The sequence below is a fragment of the Aquarana catesbeiana genome, linkage group LG07 (assembly GCF_042186555.1).
Source record: "Aquarana catesbeiana isolate 2022-GZ linkage group LG07, ASM4218655v1, whole genome shotgun sequence".
NCBI classification, from domain to species: Eukaryota; Metazoa; Chordata; class Amphibia; order Anura; family Ranidae; genus Aquarana; species Aquarana catesbeiana.
In genome coordinates this window covers 141,787,519-141,810,682 of record NC_133330.1, presented here as the reverse complement: position 1 = coordinate 141,810,682, position 23,164 = coordinate 141,787,519, and positions in this window count along the sequence as shown.

The following is a 23,164-nucleotide window of genomic DNA, read 5'->3' as shown; positions in this document are numbered from 1 at the left end:
TTTCTTTTTCTTTTCTATTCACACTTCATACCTCACGGTCTGTCCTCCTCTCCCCCCCCCCTCTCTTTTCCCTGTTTTCCCTCCCCCCCCACCTTTTCCTCATATGACTTTGTTTTCCTGTTCTTTGCATGCTGTATCCATGGACCCACTCCCAACCTGCACCTGTCAATATCTTTAAAAATTATGGCATAAAATTATGGTAATACGATATTTCCCCTCATTGCCCGAGGGGTGAAAACCTCTTGACCTAAAAGTCTTATTTATATTTAGTACTTTATTACCCCCTGCAGGTGCAGCGCATGCCCCTCCTCCCCTCCACGATTTGGGGGTTATTCATTGTGTGATCCCTCGTAAGGTATGTGTGCGCGATTTCCGCTCTCTTGGGGGACCGACCCATCGCCTGGGAAATTGGAGACACATGAGAGGGCAACTCCCTCACACTCTGGCCGTCTACAACCATTCAAGAGCAATTCTGACTGGTAACGTTATAACATATGGACTTGCTCATGCAGATATAGATATATTGTTTGGTTCTGTTTTGTTTTTGAAAGATTTTTTGATGTATGTTTACATCCCCACAGTTGTCAAACCACCTATCCTCTGAAGATGACCCATTGGGGTCGAAACGCGTCAGGATCTCACGACTTAACAATTTATGCTGTTCTACTTTTTGTTGCCCATGGTTGACTGTACTGTACATTGCTTCCTGACTTATGTTACATTCTAGTTCATGTCCTGACTTGTATATGTCAGAATGCACTAAGTAAAATTCGTTTTATATCAACAAAATCTCTTGTCTATCTACTGCATTTGGAATTGGATTACACCACATTATTGGCTGCAGTAAAGCCCCGTTAGGGGGTTTCCCGTTTTCCATATATATATTTTGGGGTGCGCAGCCTCCTGTGTCTGTGCTCTTTTGAGTGTCCCCTTTTTCTGTTGTTATTAATTAATAAAAATTGAGTAATTGAATCATGGTTATAAATGTTTCTAGTTGTGTATATTGAGACTGACGCTGAATTAGAGTGTCGATGAATACATCACGGTATTGTTTGCGTCCCATAGAAATAACTAGCCAAAATAGAATGGTAATTTGTTAAAAATAATATGGTGGTGTAATAATGTGAAAAGATATTTTTGGTTCATGGGCAGTAGTATTAAATAAAGCTACATATAATGAGGTATAGTGCAAGGAAAATGCGAAGTGTGTATGTAAAGAACTGACAGTTAGCTCAGTCTGAAACGTGCACTGTGTGCGGGATAATAATGTGACTAAAAAGGTGCATCAAGTGATGGGAAGCATGGTGTCTACCAACCAAGCTCTGGCACAATGTGAAAACATGACAACAATAAAAAAAATGGAAAACAGAAGGTGAAAAATTAAATAAAAAACAACCAAGGTGTAAAAGTGTGTGTGTGGTGATATGATGTGCCTTATGGAATAATCTGGTTCATGTAAAAATGTAGTTTACCTTATACAGTGTTTTAATTCGGATGGACTGTAGGTTGTATTAGGCTTGTAAAGCTTATTAGATGCTGAAGACCTAACTGCAGTTATGCAAGAAAGGTGGGGACTCGGATACCGAAGGGAAGATAGATGCAATGCCGTCCATCCTGGCCTGCATGGAATCATTAATTGATTCTCGAGCATCCAGTCTCTTATATACCTGAAGTGGGGCAAATGGGATAATTGGATGCAGATGCAAGCCTCCCCCCAAGGACATGGCGTGAGGGCCGCTAGAGAAGCAGCCCACGTGTGGATCCCTCGGCGTCCCAGAAGGCCGGGAGGCCCCGACCGCTGTCGTCATCTCCGCCACAAAACACGTGACGTCATGGCGTTGTGCGCATGCCAATGCCTCGCGCATGTGCACTCCGTCACAAACAGCTTGTAGATGAAAATATAAATTATTTTCGGGGTGTGCAGCTCCTTCTATCTCTCTTACATGTGTCCTTCCCATTGTATTCTCTTTTGGGTGGTTAAACACCCCTTCCCCGCTATGACACATTAGAGATAAAAACATGAGCTGTGTGTTTCTTGCCATCTTTACAATTCTTGCATTTGCCAATTCCTTAATCTTTGACAATTTTTAACAGGTTGTTTTATGGGTGAACCCCAAGTTAGGAAGAGGTACCCATTCCCTTTTGGGGGATCAGATTGAGATCCAATCTTTTCCCTCTCCATGCATCAGGAGGAATCTACATTAGACTCCTGTATTGCATGATGCTCAAATAACCTAAATGGTATTTGTTGTTAAACTCAATTGGATTTTATGCAAGAAGTTGGAGTTATGGTAACAGCACACAGCTTTTGTGTAAAACAAACAATATTAACATTCCTTTTTTGGTACATTTTATGACCTTATGCACTAAACCACCAAAATGTCCAACTGGCATGATCTATGTCATCATGCTAATTGTCTGAGGGCCTTTGTGAATCTTGGTGGGTTTGGCTACACCGGTGTCCCCCCCCCCCGGGGGTGGAGTTCGGCCCCTCATGGCTTTCCGGCAGGGTGGGGGTATGTGGAGTATTCCACGTGCCCCTTCTTTGCTCTAATCGGCGGCTGGGAGCACGTCCCCGATCGGCCAAGCGAGCTTCACCCTGCCGGTGGCATCTCTTGTTCATCTCTGGACTGTTTGTGACGGAGTGCGCATGCGCGAGGCTTTCTGCATGCGCACGACGTCATGACATCACGCGTTTTGTGGCGGAGATGACGACAGTGGTCGGGGCCTCTCGGCCTTCCAGGATGCCTAGGGAGCCACACGTGGGTCGCTCCTCTACTGGCCCTCACGCCATGTCCTTGGGGGGAGGGGGGAGGCTTGCACCTGCATCCAATTATCCCATTAGCCCCACTTCAGGTATATAAGAGACTAGACGCTCGAGAATCAATTAATGATTCCATGCAGGCCAGGATGGACGGCATTGCATCCATCTTCGCTTCGGTATCCGAGTCCCCACCTTTCTTGCATAACTGCAGTTAGGTCTTCAACATCTGGTGGTGGAAGTGTCATGGTCTGGGGCTGTACTGTGACATACTGAAGCAGAGAATGATCCCCTTCCTTCGGAGACTGGGACGCAGGGCAATATTTCAACATGATAACGACCCCAAACACACCTCCAAGATGCCCACTGCCTTGCTAAAGAAGCTGAGGGTAAAGGTGATGGACTGGCCAGGCATGTCTCCAAACCTAAACCCTATGCATCTGTGGGACATCCTCAAATGGAAAGTGGAGGAGTGAAAGGTCTCTAACATCCACCAGCTCCGTGATGTCATCATGGAGGAGTGGAAGAGGACTTCAGTGGCAACCTGTGAAACTCTGGTGAACTCCATGCCTAAAAAGGGTTAAGGCAGTGCTGGAAAATAATGGTGGCCACACAAAATATTGACACTTTGGGCCCAATTTGGACATTTTCACTTAGGGCTGTACTCACTTTTGTTGACAGCGGTTTAGACATTAATGGCTGTGTGTTGAGTTATTTTGAGGGCACAGCAAATTTTCACTGTTATACAAGCTGTACACTCCCTACTTTACATTGTAGGAAAGTGTCATTTCTTCAGTGTTGTCACATGAAAAGATATAATAAAATATTTTCAAAAATGTGAGGGGTGTACTCACTTTTGTGAGATACTGTGTATATATATATATATATATATACACAATGGGCACGGAAAGTATTCAGACCCCCTTACATTTTTCACTCTTTGTTATATTGCAGCCATTTGCTAAAATCATTTAAGTTCATTTTTTTTCCTCATTAATGTACACACAGCACCCCATATTGACAGAAAACAATAATTTTCTGTGTGTCGTAGCAGTAACTGGCATTCTTCCAGTGTGGAAAAACGCTGGTCACCACAGTAACTAATAACTATATCATGAACTTTAATGGTATCCCAGTCTTATGCCCCGTACACACGGTCGGACTTTGTTCGGACATTCCGACAACAAAATCCTCGGATTTTTTCCGACGGATGTTGGCTCAAACTTGTTTTGCCTACACACGGTCGCACAAAGTTGTCGGAATTTTCGATCGACAACCACGCAGTCACGTACACCACGTACGACGAGACTAGAAAAGGCCGGTTCAGAACCAAGCGCGGCACCCTTTGGGCTCCTTTTGCTAATCTCGTGTTAGTAAAAGTTTGGTGAGAGACGATTCGCGCTTTTTCAAACTCGTGGCTTTCAGATCGTTTTCTGCCGTTCAGTTTGTGCTTGTGGGTTTGTATTTGCTCTTCAGTGCGTGCAGTCAGTTCGTATCGGAGTTTTCTGTGCGATCTTGTCCGCTCGTTGCTGTTTTTCAGGTCGCTCTTCACAGGCCTTGCTGTTCTTCAGTGCGTTCTGTTACTTCGTTCTGAGCAGCCGACCGTTTTCTAGCCATGTTTCGTATGCGTACTCCTCGTACAGTTCGTGCTGTGCGGGGGCTTGGTGTTGGGGTCCTGACCTTGACACAAGTCCAGTCCATGAACAGGGCGAGGAGGAGTTCATGGACCAAGAATTGGTTGCTTCAGCGTGACCAGTTCTCTCATATGCCTTTGCTCTGTGAGATCCGTGAGAATAATCCTGATGATTTTAGGAACTTTCTCAGGATGACGGACCCCGTATTTCACCGTTTGTTGGCTTCGCTGACCCCCTATATCAGCAGGCAGGATACCTCCATGAGGCAAGCCATCACTCCGGAGCAGAGGTTGGTTGCTACCCTGCGGTATTTGGCCACAGGGAGAAGTCTGCAGGACCTCAAGTTCTCGACAGGCATCTCCCCCCAGGCTCTTCTTTGTGGACATTTACTGCTTGTGTTTGTTTTAGCTGACCCTGACAGAAATGTGTGGAGTGCAGAAAATATCGTGATTGTGTAACCTTATACAAAGCACTGTTGGCTGTTATTTACTAAATGCAAAGACACTTTTCACTACAAGTGCACTTGCAACTGCACTGAAACTGCACTTGTAGTGCAAAGTGGATTTCCCCTTAGGAAATTACCCCCATTTTCTCATAAAACAACAATTACATCACCCCAAAAGTGTTGTAGCGTTGAGACAATAATCCACACATTCTTGATGAACAATCTTTTTAATACCTGCACAATCACATGTGCATTTACCAAAGGTTTTTCTGACAAACCAACATGTTTGTTGTATAACAATTTTTGTGGTGTCATTATCCAAAATCAAAATGTGCATTTTATAGAAAACAGGCCTGTGTAAAACCCACAAGAAAGACACAAATCTTGATCTTACAAAGTTCACATTTGGTAGAACTTGAAGGCAATATCAGACATGAGTATTTAGGAACTGTGTTTGATATAGCGTTCAGATGGGGGGAAATCACCCCTGGAAAAGCCAAATTTGGAAGATGCACACAAATTTCCCAATGTCAACATGTGCTATCTGCCATCACGGGGGATGAAGGGACGTGTTTTTGGGGAGAAAGCCCTTCCTCACCGCTACTTTATTATTGAGGAAGGGGTTGCACCCCCAAAACGCGTCCATTGATCTCCCGTGATGGCAGATAGCACATGTTGGCACACTGTGTGCATCCTCCAAATTTGGCTTTGGGAAAAATCACAAAAACATTTCGCACATTGTAGCAGACAAAAGAAGAAAGTGATTTTGAGAGGCTTTAAACTCGCCCCAAAACATCAATGATGTTTTTATATTTTGGAATAACATCATTGATGTTTTGCTTGATGTTTTCCAATTGTAAATTACACCCCATGATCTCCCCGATCAGGATCTGGGCACTTTCGGATGTGAAAGGATCTTCATCCACAACCTCACGATCACCTAAAAAGAAAGGAAACCCAAAATAAATTAGGTCTAAAAAAATTGCCGCCATCCATCTCTTATCTGAGCCTGTGGTCGCAGACACTCACCTGTTGTGGTGACTACTTCCACCACGTCTTCATCCTCCTGCTCATCTTGTGTTGGGTGGATTTCCCCTTCTTCCAGAGGGGGGGGGGTCTCTGGTCTCCTGGGATGAGGGGTGTCCTCCGAGTCTTTTCTCCCCTATGTAAAACAAAAATGGTATAATTAGCACACAGATATTTGATGGCAGAACTCTAAAGATGAAACATTGCTTGGAAGTGGGGTACAATTGTCTATTTTAGCAGAGTTCCAAGATGTAGCTTTATAATGTGTCCTTTGTCAAGCTGCAATACTTTACCTGTTTTGTACAAGCTTCACAGATGTAGCCCCCCCTATAGTATGCACTGGAGCACCTGTGTGGCCCCCCTAATAAAAATGGTGTTCTTGTGTCCCACACTAGTGCTCCAGTGTCCAGACGTGAAAACAGCTGCTGAGTGTCCTCTCCTTACACAGAATCTAATTTGCATTTCATTCTAGTAACAAAGCCATCTACACAACCCAATTCTTTGAAGACAAGTATAGGGCCTCAAAATGGTGGCCAAATGCATATGGCCTAAACAATGGTATTTTATAGTCCGAAAAAAAAATGTGTGATCCGAACGAATAATGTGCCCATGAACATGAAAGTTGCCATTTTAAACTGTACAACAGTTCCTAAAAGCACATGGAGGAGCACGAACGTAATAAACACAAGAACAATAGGAACACAGCACAACTACTTACTTTTTTGCAGCACTCTCCGGATCTTTCTGTACTGCTCATGTTCTCGTAATTTCAGGTCCGACCACCGCTTCCTGAGCTGATCTTTCGATCGTCGTACCCCAAATTTCCGGTGCAGACTCCTGACCACTTTCGCCATGATCTTGGCCTTTCGGACATTGTGGTTGGGGTAAGGCCCATACTTTCCATCATAGTCAGCCTTCTTCAGGATGTCCACCATTTCCAACATCTCCCCAAAGGACATATTTGAGTCCTTTAATCTCCTTCTGGATCGGGACGTTTCAGGCTCCGGCCTTTCCTCCTCCTCCTCCTCCTCGTTGCTGTACTTAGCACTATCCTGCTGTCTATCCGCCATGTGCTCTTCCTCCACTGCGCCGAACAAAAAGGGGCGGGGAATAGAATAGAAAGAACGTCAGGGGCGGGCGGAGTTATACGCATGCGCAGTGTGTATAAATCGTAACGCGCGCGTCTTACGTACGATCTGTGAGCGGAGGAAGGAGCATCGGAGACGCCGATCGTGCTAACGAAGGTAGGATCTAAACTTGGGCCTATACTGCTTCGAAATTGAAGCCTATATTGTAACAAGATTAGGGGAGTTTGGCCTGACATTAGGGTTTGTCTTGTGTTGTGTCTTGCAGAGAAAATGGATGGGTTCAACGACCACAATTTCCTGCCCCTGTTTATTGACAAGTACAGAGAGCTGCCCTGTCTGTGGCAGGTCAGACACCCCCACTATAACCACAAACAGAAGAGGCAGGCAGCGCTGGAGAAACTGCTGGAGTTTGTGAAGCCGGTGGTCCCCACAGCAACCATCCCTTATTTAAAAGCTAAAATTGGTGGCCTGAGGAGCACATATCTGAGGGAGCGCAAGAAGGTCACAGATTCCCAGAGGTCCGGAGCTGCAGCAGATGACATTTATGTCCCCAGGCTGTGGTACTATGAGAGACTGCGATTTCTGTCAGACCACACTGAAGTCAGGGAATCCCTCTCTACTCTTCCTTCCACGCTTCCTTCCACACCAGCTGAGGCTTCTGATGTCCAACCTAGGCCTTCCAGCCAGGAAGAAGTGGAGGAGCCAGGCTGGAGTCAGGTATAGCATTCTTCTACAGATTTCTGGTCAATCAATAAATGATGTTTATTAGATGTTATTATTGATCACTAATTGCTGCTTGAAAGTGTTTTACATATCAATAGACAGTAGTGGGCACCCAAAATTGGGACAAGAATGCAAAATGCTGGGCTCAGAAGGATAGTCTGTTATATTTGTTAACATTGAATTTGCAGCAGTCAGGAGGTGAAAATTGTGTGTGATTGATGAAAACAATACTAAAACTATGTCCCTTTTTCATACACAGGAAGACCTCAGCCAGGAGGAGGCTGTGGAATGTGGCAGTCAGGAGGAGGTGGGGATTAGTGTCAGCCAGGAGGAGGCGGGGATTAGTGGCAGCCAGGAGGAGGCGGGGCTAAGTGTCAGCCAAGAGAAGCCAGGGACAAGTCGCAGCCTGACTGAGTCTCAGGTCCCTCCCCTCCGCCTGCCATATAAAAGGGCCAGGAAGGCCACTCCCAGTCCTGTGCAGGATTCAGCGTACAGGCTGATCCAGGAGGCTTCTGCGTCCCTCAGAGCCTTCCCCAGTCCTGATGAGGCCTTTGCCTGCATGGCTGCCACCAAATTGCAGGGCATGCAGGAGGGCCAACGCAAGATTTCTGAGGACCTGATTTATAAAGTCCTTCGTAAGGGGGAGAGTGGGGAACTGACACCCAAGATGGATGTCATTGAGATGGACCATCCTCCTCCTCCTCCTCCTCCTCCTCCTCCTCCTCCTGCTGCCACAACTCCACCACCACAGCCAAAGGCTGGAAGGAAGCGTGGAAAGAAGACCAAAGAGTGATGACCCTGGGTTCAGTCTGGTCTGACAGAAGATGCAGTCTCTCGTATGACCACAGCCTGGGGACACAGATGTCATCTGCTGCTTTCCAGATCTCTGGGACTTCTGGACCAGACTGCCCGCCCTTAGATAAGGACTCCTCAGGCCACCAATTTTGCTTTTAAATAATTGATGTCTGCCCTGGGGGTCCAAGGCTTCGCCCACTTCTGCAGTTTCTCCAGCGTTGCCTCCCTCTTTGTTTATAGTTGTGACCCCTTAATAAAATATTTTTAGGTAAATTCTACTCTCCTGTGTGTGTTTTCATCCAAAAAGGACAGTTTGTTGGTGAGTATTCAGGTACATTTCTAAAGTACAATGTGAAATTAACAATGGACAACAACACCAAACAATCTCCTCCTACAGATTAAATAGAACAACATATCAATGGTGTTGTGGGAACTTGTCACAAAAAACACACAAACATTTTCGGGAGTACAAATCAAAATCACCAAAAAAAAAAAAAAAAAAAAAAAGAGAAACACAAAAAAAGATTCTACATTAAAGTAAAAAAAAAAAAAAAAAAAAAAATATGTTGTCAGATGTGAGAAATCAAAATATATTGAGGGAATCCCGATAAGTAGTAACGAAAAAAGTTTGTGAGAAGTGTGTGTGAATATGAGCATCAAAACGACTTAATTCTTGTCACATTATAAAGAAGAAGAGAGTGCTCTGTATTAAACCATTTTGAACATTGCAGCGTGACGAAAGTGCTTTATCCATTACGAACGCTAAGTTTACCAGAACGAGCTGTCCCGTGTCGGAATTTCTTCTGAGCATGCGTGGCACTTTGTGCGTCGGAACAGGCCACACACGGTCGGAATTGACGCGATCGGATTTTGTTGTCGGAAAATTTTATCTCCTGCTGTCCAACTTTGTGTGTCGGAAAATCCGATGGAAAATGTCCGATGGCGCCCACACACGGTCGGAATTTCCGACAACGCGCTCCGATCGGACAATGTCCATCGGAAAATCCGACCGTGTGTACGGGGCATTAGTCCGTAGGGTTCAATATTGAGTTGGCCCACCTTTTGCAGCTATAACAGCTTCAACTCTTTTGGGAAGGCTGTCCACAAGGTTTAGGAGTGTGTCTATGGGAATGTTTGATCATTCTTACAGAAGCGTATTTGTGAGGTCAGGCACTGACGTGGACGAGAAGGCCTGGCTCGCAGCCTCCGCTCTAAAACCCTGTACACACGGTCGGACATTGATCGGACATTCCGACAACAAAATCCATGGATTTTTTCAGATGGATGTTGGCTCAAACTTGTCTTGCATACACACGGTCACACAAAGTTGTTGGAAAATCTGATTGTTCTGAACGCGGTGACGTAAAACACGTACGTCTGGACTATAAACGGGGCAGTAGCCAATAGCTTTCGTCTCTTAATTTATTCTGAGCATGCGTGGCACTTTGTGCGTCGGATTTGTGTACACATGATCGGAATTTCCGACAACGGATTTTGTTGTCGGAAAATTTTATAGCAAGCTCTCAAACTTTGTGTGTCGGAAATTCCGATGGAAAAATTGCCTGAAAACTACCTCCCATTCATTGCAATGAGTGCTTTTACACTCGAGTGGTGAGCTTGCGGAAAGTTAGAAAAAGTCCTGCAAGCAGCATCTTTGGGGCAGCTTTGGAGCGCTATAAATGAATAGGCAGAACTTCCAAAGCGCCTTAAAAGTAGGACTTTTTTCTTTTTTTTTTCGCTCTGCTAGCGCCCAAAAAGAGATGCAAAAGCGCAGCTAAAACGCTGCTAAAGCACCGCAAAAATAGCGCTGTTTAAGGCTCCATTCACACTAATGCGTTTTTTGATGCATTTTGCATTTTGCAGAAATGCATGGGAATTTTTAACATGGGTTCCTATGGAAAATGTTCACATCAATGCATTTTTGTACCTCTGCGTTTTTGGAAAGGGTCAGGGACTTTTTTTCATGCAAAATGCAGCGTTTTTCATGTAATAGAATTCAATGGACCAGCATCAAGAACGCAAGTACAGCGTTTTTGCAGTGTTTTTAAGGCTCGATTCACATCTATACATGTTGCTTTTGAGCGTTTCTGCAGTGTTTTTTGTGATGCTTGCAGCGTTTTTGAGCAGCGTTTGTACAGCGTTTTTGAGCAGCGTTTGTACAGCGTTTTTACAGTGTTTTTGAGGCGTTTTTGACGCGTTTTGCGTTTTTTTTTTTTTACAGTTTTTTTTAGACTGTATATCAAAAACGCAGCAAAAACGCTGCAAAAACTCTGTACTCGCATGTTAAAAAATTCCCATGCATTTCTGCAAAATGCAAAATGCATCAAAAACGCGTTAGTGTGAATGGAGCTTTAGTGGCGCTGCAGTGTGAAAGGGGTCTAATTCATCCCAAAAGTGTTCTATCGGGTTGAAGTCAGTCAAGTTCTTCCACCCCAAACTTGCTCATCCATGTCTTTATTGACCTTGCTTTGTGCACTGGTATGCAGTCATGTTGAAAAGTTGAGTGGAGACTGTTTCATTGATCACCAAAAATTAGTTGTTTCCTTGCAATTATTTACAGGCTACAACTAATTAATAATTTATTCCAGTTCTAGAACTAGAACAGCTTGCACAAATACATATGGCCATACTAAACAACAACATAGACACAGTTATCACTCTGCAAAACTATTTTAACATGCTGCATTATTTTTTTTTTACTTTGTATTATCTTTAAAAGCCTAAAATGGCTACATGCAGTTCAAAATAAATAAGGCAAAAAAGAACTGCGCTAAAAATGATCCAATTAAATAAAAATAAACAGCATAAACAAGCAGCAGCATGAAGTGGGATACACACACAAAAGGTAACTTAAAAGAAAGAGAAGCTGCGCTAAAGGGTCTCAATCAATCAAGTCAAGACATAAAAAGTCCATATTGAATCACTATTTCCTCTTAATGACACCACAGTAGTGATTATGTTCAAACAGGAGAGTGCCCAGCCACCGTAATAAAGATCTGCTTACCAGATGGCAAGCATAAAGGGCAGATGGCTATAACCCAGTCGCGGCCTTTAGCTTGCAGGTGTCAATCAGAACTGAGTCTAGCGGACTGGATGGTGCAAATCTCTCCCTCTCACCATCTATGGAGTCCGTTTTCTCTTAGGTAAATGCCCCAAAAAAGAAGACTGACCATAGCTTAATACAGTTTTAATGCTTTATTTATAAAAAAGATATTGCACTAACATCTGTAGGTTGAGCGAAAATATTGGGAATGTGGGCCCCACCCCAGACTCACCAGAGGAAAAGGGCAAGTGGACTATCTCGGTACATATAAGAGAGATATACATAGGTACTACAAAACATTTATAAAAATATACAAAATTTATTGATACAAAATAACAAAGACAACACATTTTACTAACAGAAAAGCAGATGGCATGGTATTTTGGTATTTCAACTAGTTTTGCGGTTTTACCGCTTCACCAGGAAATACATCTGCGGAATGAAAATAAAAATACAATAATAAAGAAATTACATGTTGGGGAAATATTTACAGAATCGGAAAAATGGGGAAAGGATAAGGGAATAATAATTATATGGAACAGCTTACCCATACTTTGGTGGGTGCACAGCGTAAAGTGACCCGGAGAGGTCTCCCACGGCGATTGGGAAGAAGATATATGCAATCATCAGCTAGCTAACATCTGAGTAAAAACAGTGTGAAGGATGGATAATGTCAGGCAAATACCCAAAGTCATGAGAGGGTGCAGGTGTGGGGATGATGGACACAAGCCACAGCGAGGAGATGATAAATGGTGAACCATGAAGAATGACAGAAGAGAAGACAAGAGAGCAGATAACCAGCAAGTGGGTGGAAGAAAAGAAAGAAAGACTGTGGTGAGGACGGGAGGAGGGGGGGGGGGAGAGGGAGGAAAGAGGGAAAAGAGGGGGGAGAAGAGGAATGGACAAGAGGGAAAAATGGCAGAAAGAGTATAGGAAGGACAAAAGAGGGATGGGAGGTGTGAGAAGGAAAGGAAGGGGGGAAAGTCAGAAAAAGGGAAAAACAAAGAAAGAAAAAGGGAAAAGAAAAAGAAAAGGAAAAGGAAGGAAAAGAGAAAACAAACAAAAGAAAAAATAAAATAAAAGGGACGTAAGGTAAATGCTAGTATCAGCAAAGTAACCAAATGTGAACCAAAATAAGCATAGTGGAGTCAAAATATAAAAAATGAAGAATGTGAAAAAAAAAACAAGAGCATGCGATGCATGTGAAGAAAAGTGTAGCAAACCGTGCCAGAGTGACAAAAAGAGAGTCAATCTTTCCAATGGCAGCAGTAGCTTAGAGGTGAATCCAGACAGCACAAGCTACATCCAAATAGTGAAATGAGATTTCCTTACTGGAGCTGGACAGAGAGACAAAAAACGAATGTCCAGGTTTAAGTGAAAGGCCAAAATCACAATAGTTGGGAGAGAGGTTCTGAACCTCAATGCCACCTTATCCTTATGTAAGACCAGAAATGGTTATTCACAGGACAAAGCTGCCAGCTAGAATACATGTCTTCCAGAATTGATTGCAATAAAGAAAGAAAACTTGTGAGTAAGGAGGAAAGAGGAATATCCTTTACAGGTTCAAAAGGTGGTTTGTAAAGTGCCAACAGAACCAAATTCAGATCTAACAGAGTCACAAGTGGTTGCATGGGAGATACTATATGAGAGACATCCTCTACAAAAGTCTTAACCAAAGAATGAGAGGCTAGTGGTAAGATAGGTATAATAAGAGTTGTACAATGATGGTACTTAGGGCAGAGAAAATTGAGTACTGTCCGTGATACTTTTTTTATTTGCACTAACATACAATTTTTCAGAACAAGCTTTCGGGGTATGTCCCCTTCTTCAAGGTCCAAGCAGTACTGATTCACAAATTTTTAAGCAGCATGTAAAAGAAGAAGAAAAAAAAAGAGAAAACCAAACACATACAAATCAATGATAATAAAGATAGCAGCAGAGTTAGTGAGATAAGACAGAGGGACAGCTATAGAATGCAGGGGGGGATACTAGTCACAGAGGGGCCCTCTGTGACTAGTATCCCCCCCCTGCATTCTATAGCTCTCCCTCTGTCTTATCTCACTAACTCTGCTGCTATCTTTATTACCATTGATTTGTATGTGTTTTGTTTTCTCTTTTTTTTTCTTCTTCTTTTACATGCTGCTTAAAAATTTGTGAATCAGTACTGCTTGGACCTTGAAGAAGGGGACATACCCCGAAAGCTTGTCCTGAAAAATTGTATGTTAGTGCAAATAAAAAAAGTATCACGGACAGTACTCAATTTTCTCTGTCACAATTGCACTAATACGGCTACAATCAAATCAGGTACTTAGGGCCAAATGCTGATCTAGGTCTGATTGTAAAAAGGTCAGGGATCATCCTACAAAGGATTTCCTGGGGTGAAAACTTCACATCAGGTTAAGTATGCCTTCCATGTGCAACGCTAAACCTTGTGGGGGTATATTTCCTAGCAGTTAAGGGAATTACTGATTTAAAGAGGCCCCTGTCTCTCAAAACCTGGGCTTAAACTGCCACACTGTTAATGTCAGAGACCATGATGCAGAGTTTATCACCAGTCCTTGACATAGAAGATGGAGAGCCAATGTCTGCCAGGAGTCTGATCAGGTCAGCATACCACATTTGCCTGGGTCAGTCTAGAGCGATTATTATTACTGGAGTTCCTTCTATCTTGGACCTACAGACATGGAAGGAATTTTAGAAGAGCTAAGGCATAGATCAGGTTGTACTGACTTCTCTTAGCCACCAGAGTATCTATAGCTTCCATCTGTGCATCTGGAGATAAACCTGTCTAGTTTGCTGTTGAACCTGGAGGCCAGGGGGTCCACATCCAGCATCAACAACAAGTGACACAGGTCCTGGAAAAGATCCAGGCACAAAGATTCTCTCTGGTCCAGATGCTGCTGACTAGGGTGATCTGTCTGCCAATTGAAACATAAAAGTTCTGCCCAGAATAGAACTCTATACCGATAAGATGTCTAGGACTTGTAAGGCTAGCATGGAAGCCAGTACCTTGGTAAACCCTAGGGGTGCAGTCAGAAGACCACAAACTTGTAATTGATGGGATACTGAGGGCTCACAATAAAACAAAGGTAGTGATGATGTGCCGAAAACATGGGGACAAGTATGCAACATTGAAGTCCAGAGAAGCTAGAAAGACTCCCTAATGATGGGAAGCTATGACAGATCTGGAAAATTTCATGAATTTTTGAACCTTAATGAAGATGTTCAAGGCCTTCAGGTCCAAGATGGTAAGGATACCCATTTTTGGTTTGGGAACTGTGAAAAGGCTGGAGTCACAGGCAGATTAGACAATAAAACAAGGAGGGAGCAGAGAGCATAACTCTAACTTTTAGCTCCTGGAAACCATGTCTATTACCTAGGCATCCAAGATGCTTTCTGTCTACAGACGTGCCCCCACTTTGCAAAGTACGGGCATCCCTTCATGTCGAATGGGAATTGCCTGCAGTTCTGGGGAATTTAAAAGCTGTCACGTACCTGGTGAAGATCAATCTGGAGAGGGGTCTTCTCTTGCACCTCTTATCCAAAACCCCTGGTAGTGGTGACAGGAAGTGTGAGGACACAGAGTGGCACAAAAGTGTCATAGGCAGCGCCATCTATTCGTTGCAGGATGCAGATGATCGGGGATCACTAGACAGGGACCAGGATCTGGACCATGGTGACCTGTGATCAGTAGACAGAAGAGCAGCCAGGACACAAACCAGAAGGTCATCAGCAGCTAGGCAGCGAGGTACAGGAACATCAGGCAGAGGCAGAGTCAGAATAAAAGCCGGGATCAGTACACAGCTGGACAGCAAGGTACAGGAAAATAAGGCAGGATTGGAGTCAGAGTACAAGCTAAGGGCACAACAGGCAGGTAAGAATCCAGAGATAGGTCAGGGGCAAGCTGAGTTGTGTACAGGAAGGCAAGTAAAGCAGGAACTAGCTGTAGACCACTCAGCAACCTGTTCATGTTACAATCCAGCTGAATAAGTCATTTGACACAGATGCCAGTGCCAAGCGTGCACATGTGTGTGCGCAGCGCTACTTAGCGTGCACGCTAATACATTTGTGTGTGTGTGTGTGTGTGTTAGTACGCAGCCTGCAGTAAACCTTTGCTCAGAATTATGAGCATGTGCATGCACAAGAGCATGGAACAGTGTTCTTGACCTGAAATGTACTGGGCTTTTATTACATTGCCCTCTCCCAATGGAGAGCCCTCCCAATATTGTTTTAGCGGACTGCCAAACCTTATAAATTAGGTGAAATGTAGGGTAGGTATATTGATTAAAGGGTGGAGTAGAGGAATCTAAAGCTAATAAAGGATTACTATTATGAAGTAAAGAGCTAAGTATATTAAAAGAAAATGTATGTAAGCTCCCGCTTTCCCAACCTGCAAGATGTTGCAGTTGAGCCTCCAGGATAAATATCCAGGGATTTGAAGCTGATAGCCCCCTTGGACATTGGGGTATTGTAAGTATTCATTTTTAATTCTAGCTGGCTTATTCTGCCGTATCAAACTCTGAATATCGCACTAAATCTCTTAAAATATTTCTGCGGAATCCAACAAGGTGAATTATGTAGATAATACAATAACTGTGGCATCCATATGATTTTCAGAAGATTGGTACAGCCGGCCACGGATAGTGGCAGCTTACACCAGACTTTATTTTGAGATCTAAATTTCTAAATGATGGAAGCAAATTTTGGGGAATATATTCCTTAGGATGGACAGAGATAGTTTCGCCAAGGTATTTAATCTTTGCATTAACCTTGAGCTGCGACACTACGGAGGGAAGAGGGTCTCGAAGGGGATCTAATGGGAGTAATACAGACTTGTCCCAGTCAATCCTAAGACTGGAAAAAGTGCCAAACTTATCTATAGCAGACATTGCAGCAACAAGAGTAGTACCTGAGTATCAGCCAGGTACAGCAACATATTGTCTGCATACAGAGTTATTTTATCCTTATATTTACCTCTGGGAAAGCCTCTCACCTCTGCCATTTGCCTCAGCAAAGCTATCACTACCGAGAACAAAAGAGGTGATTGTGGGCACCCTTGTCTAGTACCTCGAGACAAAAAAAAAAAAATATCTGACAGTCTCCCGTTAGCTCTTATAGAGGCCTTAGGTGACCTTATATAGGAGCCTGACCCAATTACAAAAAGTGTCGCCAAAACCGAAAGGCCTAAGCATTCCCATATATAGCACCGTTCTATGCTGTCAAATGCCTCGGCAGCATCTAGAGACAGCTGGGCTATACTGGTCAAATTGTCTGGGGAAATTTGAATATTTAAAAAAGTGCATCTTGGGGGGCGTGTCCGACTTCCGGTATGTGAGGAAGCTTTTCTCCAGAGCTCCGACCGCGTTAACATCCTGACGAATCCTGACGACCTGTAGGTTGTACTATTTCACCCCAAAACAACCGGAAAGGATAGCGGAACACCTCAGGCACCCAGAGATGGTGAAATACGGGCCGAGTGTGGAATCTACGCCCGCAGAGAAGCTGGCGATATATGCACATGAGGATTCCCAAGATGGCGCCCGGCTGGGGAGAGCGCGGCCTAGTACAGCAGCTCAGCCAGATCGTGAGTGGACCGAGGGGGATAGAGACTGGCTGGATCCGGCCGACCCGCTGGCTCGTCCCCTGCCCTCTCCAGGATCGGAATCTGAGGAGAGCGGCTCCGGTACTCAGGGCGGTGAGCCGACGCTGTTACAAATCATGGACACCATTAAGAGCTGCCATGCAGCCTTATCCTCACAAATTGAAACTATCAGAGTGGACTTTGCACTGCTCAAAGATGATGTACAGAAGGTAAGGCAAAGGGTCACTCAAACAGAACACAGGATCAGTGCAGTGGAGGACGATCTTAACCCCCTATTGCTACAAGTCAGAGACCTGTCGGCGGACAACAAATCCCAGGAAGCCAAACTGAGAGACATAGAAGACAGGCTAAGAAGGAACAACCTTTGGTTCTTGGGATTCCCGGAAGGCACAGAAGGGAAAAACCCGGAGGAATTCCTGCTGTCCTGGCTTAAACAGGTATTTGGGGCAGAAAATTTCTCTCATTTGTTCGCAATAGAACGTGCGCACAGGATCCCACTGAGAGCTCCAGTCCCTGGGAGGTTTCCTAGACCTATGCTGGCGCGCTTTTTGTACTTCAGGGACAAGGAGACCATTTTAAGAAAGGCCCGCAATCTACCTGAGCTAATGCATAACAACAACAGAATCTCCATTTTCCCAGATTTTTCTGCAGCCACCCAGAAACAAAGGGCAGCATTTCAAAGTGTGAAACAGCCACTGTGGGACCGCAGCTTACCATACAGCATGCTTTACCCAGCTAAACTCCATGTGGTTCACAAGGGACAGACACAATTCTTTATGTCACCTAAGGAGGCGAATAGATGGCTGGAATCCCTGGGGTGAAGATGTGATGACCTTGTCAGCTAGAACTATCAGCAACAGACACCTGGGAGGTATCTTGGGGAGAAGCGATAGACATAATCCTGTTGCTCTACAATCTGTTTAGTATCACTGACAACTTTTAAACCTGATGGATGCCGGTTTACAAGATCCTGAAAACATTCAACCAGACAGGAACATTAATATATATTCTACAAGCAACGTGGTTTCAGGGACAAACTCTGTAAACTTACACATACCTATTCCGAAAGCTTCCTGACCGGCTGGTACAAGAAGAATACCCCCCCTTTAGGAAGCGTTTTTCTTGGATTTAATGTTTGGGGTAAGTCTGTGGGAAGTTAGGGGCTACAGACAGGGTGGGGGGACAGGGAGTTCAGATCAATCACGTTGATCGCAAAGTTGTTTTTTGTTCTTTTTTTTTCTTTTTGGTTTTGGCGTTTTTTTCATGCAACTAAAGGGCACCTTACATGTCTACTGCTGCTTAAGCAATGGGAAGAATGGTTTCAGATCAATCACATTGATCGCAAAATTGGGTTTTGCTCTTTTTTTTAATTTTTTTTATTTTTGGTTCTGGCGTTAGTTCATGTTACTGTAGGGTACCTTACATATTTACTGCTGCTTAAGCAATGGAAAGAGGGGTTTCAGGAAAAAAGTCTATATCTGCATTCATGATTATGGTGTCAATTAATTGCACTCATAGATAAGAAGTATATACTCACATGTTACTCTAGGGGGAAAGAATTAAAGGATAAGTGTGTTAAGTACTCCAGTGGGGATGGACCTGATGGGTCAATATCGCTCCACAAACCAAATGCTGTTATTATTCTACTTTGTTTTTACCATGATGCAGTCCCTTAATATCCTCTCGTGGAATGTGAGGGGTCTCAATTCTAAAATTAAGAGAGCCCTAGTATTTAAATATATCCTAAAGCGAAGGCCGCATATTATATTCCTCCAGGAATCACATTTAGTGGGGTCCAAAACGCTAGCTCTTCATAGGGCTTTTGTAGGTAGAGCATTTCACTCCACGTACTCCAGTTATGCCAGAGGGGTATCTGTGCTATTGGCTAAGTCCCTTCTCTATACCGTTAAAACGGTTAAATCAGATCCTATGGGTAGATATGTGGCCCTCGCTATAATTATTAATAACCAACCATATACCTTGGTGGCAGTATATATACCACCCCCATTTACAATTAAGGTATGGGAAGGGATGATGGCTGAGGTATTACAAATGGCGGAAGGTCCAATAATTCTGGCTGGGGATCTAAATGCTGTGTTATCCACGGAAAAGGATAGGTTTAAGATGGCTGCGGTAGGAGGATCACCACTAGAGGCCTGTGTGAAACCTTATGACTTGGTAGAGGCATGGAGGTGGAAACACCCTGATGATAAAGTGTACTCCTGTTTCTCCCCCACCTTTAATACACTTTCAAGGATAGATTTGTGCTTTGTGTCCAGGGACCTGTTGCCAAGGGTGTTGGATGTTCAATATCTGCCGAGGGCCATCTCGGATCACTCTCCCATGCTTCTCTCCATAGATATGGAGAAACCAAGGGGGTATGTGGTGTGGAGGTTAACTCCCTTGTGGCTTGAGGAGGAGTGCTTCGAGGGGTCCACTGCAACATCCATTAATAATTTTTGGTTAGAAAACAAGAAAGAGGTCCCAATTGGGGTCACATGGGATGCATTCAAAGCCACACTCCGGGGATCCATCTCAGGATTAGTTAAACAACTGCAGTTAGATAAAGGATGGAAGGTTAGAGAGGCGGAACAAGTGGCCACTGAGTCTGAAGTAGAATACATTAAAAACCCCAACTTAGAAACCCATAGGATATGGAGGGAGAATATCAGAAAACTAGACTTGGTGCTGATAGAAAAAAACTAAAAAAAAATTACTGTACCAAACACAAAGGATTTTTGAATTTGGAGATAAAAACAGCAGACTAATGGCGTATCTGGCGCACTCTCAGCAAGCTCCAACTTCTATCCCAAGAATACGTGATCACATGATGATGTCACAAATGCATTTTTGTCATTTTATAAAGATCTTTATGCGTCAAGGGTAGACTATGGGTTGGAGGAGGTACGGACGTATCTCGCCCCGATACCCCTGACAGAACTTACAGAGGAGGTAGTAGAGGAACTGGATGGTCAGATTACAATAGAAGAAGTGCTGTCAGCTATAAAGTCCCTGAAACCTAACAAGACCCCTGGACTGGATGGTTTCCCAGTCGAGTGGTATGGAGCGTATGCAGAAACTTTGGCCCCTAGGCTAGTTGAGATGTACGAAGATGCTTTTGATAAAGGTATTTTACCAGAATCCGTGAGAGAAGCACTGACACTCCTGGAGGCATACGAGCTCGGCGCTCGTGTATTGATGCCCACACTCACTTCATGAAAGTGAGTGCAACCTCCCCCTGTGTGTGTCTTGCCCCCCCTCCACTGTGGTCGTTGCAGAGTTATTTTACATGCTGTATACTTTTTATTTTTTATATTTCGCTTGGCATGTTCATCATTGTCACTGCCTGTATACACGGAACGTCTACACCTGCGGGTCATTTGCAACACAGGCTGTACACCTTACAGCTGTAAGTTAAGCGGCTTGCAAACACGGAGGTGTCCTCACTGAAGATCCCCCCTCCCTTCACGATTGGACTTGTTTTGTGTTTCTCATCACGTGTTTTTGCTTTTTGGACTGGATGATAGAATTAATATTCATGTTTGTCCTAGGGATTTGTCACTTGTAGTTCACCAGGATCTGGCACGTTTTTGCTAATGGGGCACTAGCCCACATATATTTTTCTTGCATTATATATATATATATTTTTTTTTTTTTTCATTGTGTCATTATTCACCCTATTTGTGTTGGTATATGCATTTTTGTTTTGCTATATTCAAGCAGTCACTGTTTCACGATTACCTTTATATATTAGGCTTTGTCTGCCCGCAACATGTCATGTTGATCAGCTACATTGCACTGCACTGCATCCCCACCATGTTCTTTTAGCATGTAGGATCTATTCATGCATTGGCCCGTTTCTGCTTTTTTAGTTCACTTTGCCACTTTAGTCATCTTTGTAGCTTCCCTCCCCCCCCCCCTTCATCACAGCGCAACTACCATCTTCCCCCACTGATAGTGCTGATTCCCAAGCTGCACAGGGACCATGATTTATGCGAATCATATAGGCCTATATCCCTTATTAATGTTGACGCAAAAATTCTTGCTAAAATCCTAGCGAAACGACTGAATAAGGTGATAGCATCTATTATTCATCCTGATCAGACAGGATTAATTCCTGAGAGATCGACTGCCATAAATTTGAGACGCCTCTATACCATACTACAATCAAAAGGCCCTACTCCTGACACTCGGGTGGTGGTGTCACTCGACACCCATAAGGCGTTCGATTCGATAGAATGGCCATACCTCATAGCGGTCCTTGAGCGGCTGGGTTTCGGCCCAAGATTTGTAAAACGGGTCAGACTCCTATATGCGGAGTCTCGGGCTAGATTACGTGTCAATAACTCTATTATGGGGCTTTTTAACATAGCTAGGGGCACACGGCAGGGGTGCCCTTTGTCGCCCCTGCTGTTTGCCCTGGCAATAGAACCGTTGGCAGCACTGCTGAGGGCGGATGAACAGATTAAGGGATGTAAGATTAACGATTGGGAGGAAAAAACATCATTATACGCAGATGATATGCTTTTATACTTAGAGGAGGCTGAGAAGTCACTACCCATAGCATTAGACAGAATATCTGACTTTGGGAGATATTCCGGGTTCAAAGTGAACTGGAGTAAATCCGTAATACTCCCCTTTGACTCTGCATGTGTTCCGACGCTCCCTCAGGGGATATCATTATCCGTGGTCTCCAGGTTTCGTTACCTGGGAGTTGAGATACAGTTACCGATAAAATTGTATGTGTCAATTAACTTAGTACCGGTGTGGAAGCGACTGAAGGAGAGTGCACAGACCTGGGCTAAATTACCTCTAAGCCTTTTAGGGCGAATCAATATATTTAAAATGATTTACCCACCCAGGTTTTTGTACCTACTTTGGCATGCACCGGTATATATTCTTAAGAAATGGTTTATAGAAATAAATAAGACACTTGTCACTTTTCTGTGGGGACCTAAACCTGCCAGAATATCTATGGAGACACTTCACTTACCCATAAGGTCAGGTGGGCTGGCTTTACCAAACCTAAGATATTATTATCTAGCTGCCCAACTAACACATGTACACTGGTGGGGCTTCCCACAGATGAACATAGCATCAGTGGCCACTCAAGAGGCCCAGGTTCATTCGTATAAAGCACTGATCAATGTCCTTTTTAGAAATGGTCCATACCCAAACAGGGGCTCTAATATTTTGAAACTCTCATATAAAATATTTCATATATGTAATAAGTTAATAGGGGGATCTAGCTTAGCAGAGTCTCCTAATGCGCCGCTGTGGCATAACCCGCAGCTCTCAGAAATAGCCAAGGTTCCGGATGGAGCATGCTGGGCCGTTTACGAGATAAAATATGCACATCAACTGTTTAGGAATGGAATCTTCAGATCCTTTATAGATCTGAAGACTGAATACAACATACCTAACACTTTTTTTTTTAGATATCTACAGTTGAGACATGCCGTTAGGGCTCAATATGGCGGGGTTGAGGTAAATCTCTCCCCATCAGCAATGGAAAAACTTATTGCTGAAGCCGATCACTCAAAATTGATCTCCAGATATTACTCAATCCTGCTGCCATCTTCTTCTTCTGGGTTGGACAGGGTGGCTATACAGTGGAAAACAGACATACCATCTCTTACAGAGGAAACATGGCGGGAGGTACTGGACACTACGGTGTCATCAATGATCTCAGCTAAAGATAAAATGCTTCAATTTAATTATTTACATAGGATGTATTACACCCCAAAAAGACTGCACAGAATGGGAGGGAGGGATTCCCCGGAGTGTCCCCGCTGCAAAGCGGAGGTGGGAGATTTCTTCCATATGGTGTGGCAATGCCCCAGGTAATGGCATACTGGGGGGAAGTCCTCACATATGTGGAGGAAAAACTTGAACTCCCTCATATATCTTCTCCGGCCAGGTGTCTTCTTGGAGACCTGGAGGAGGAGGATCTATCCGCATCACAGAAGACCCTTCTGCGTATATTATTTTGCTATGCCAAGAAGGCTTTAGCCCTCAGGTGGAGGGAGCAGAACCCCCCTTCTCTT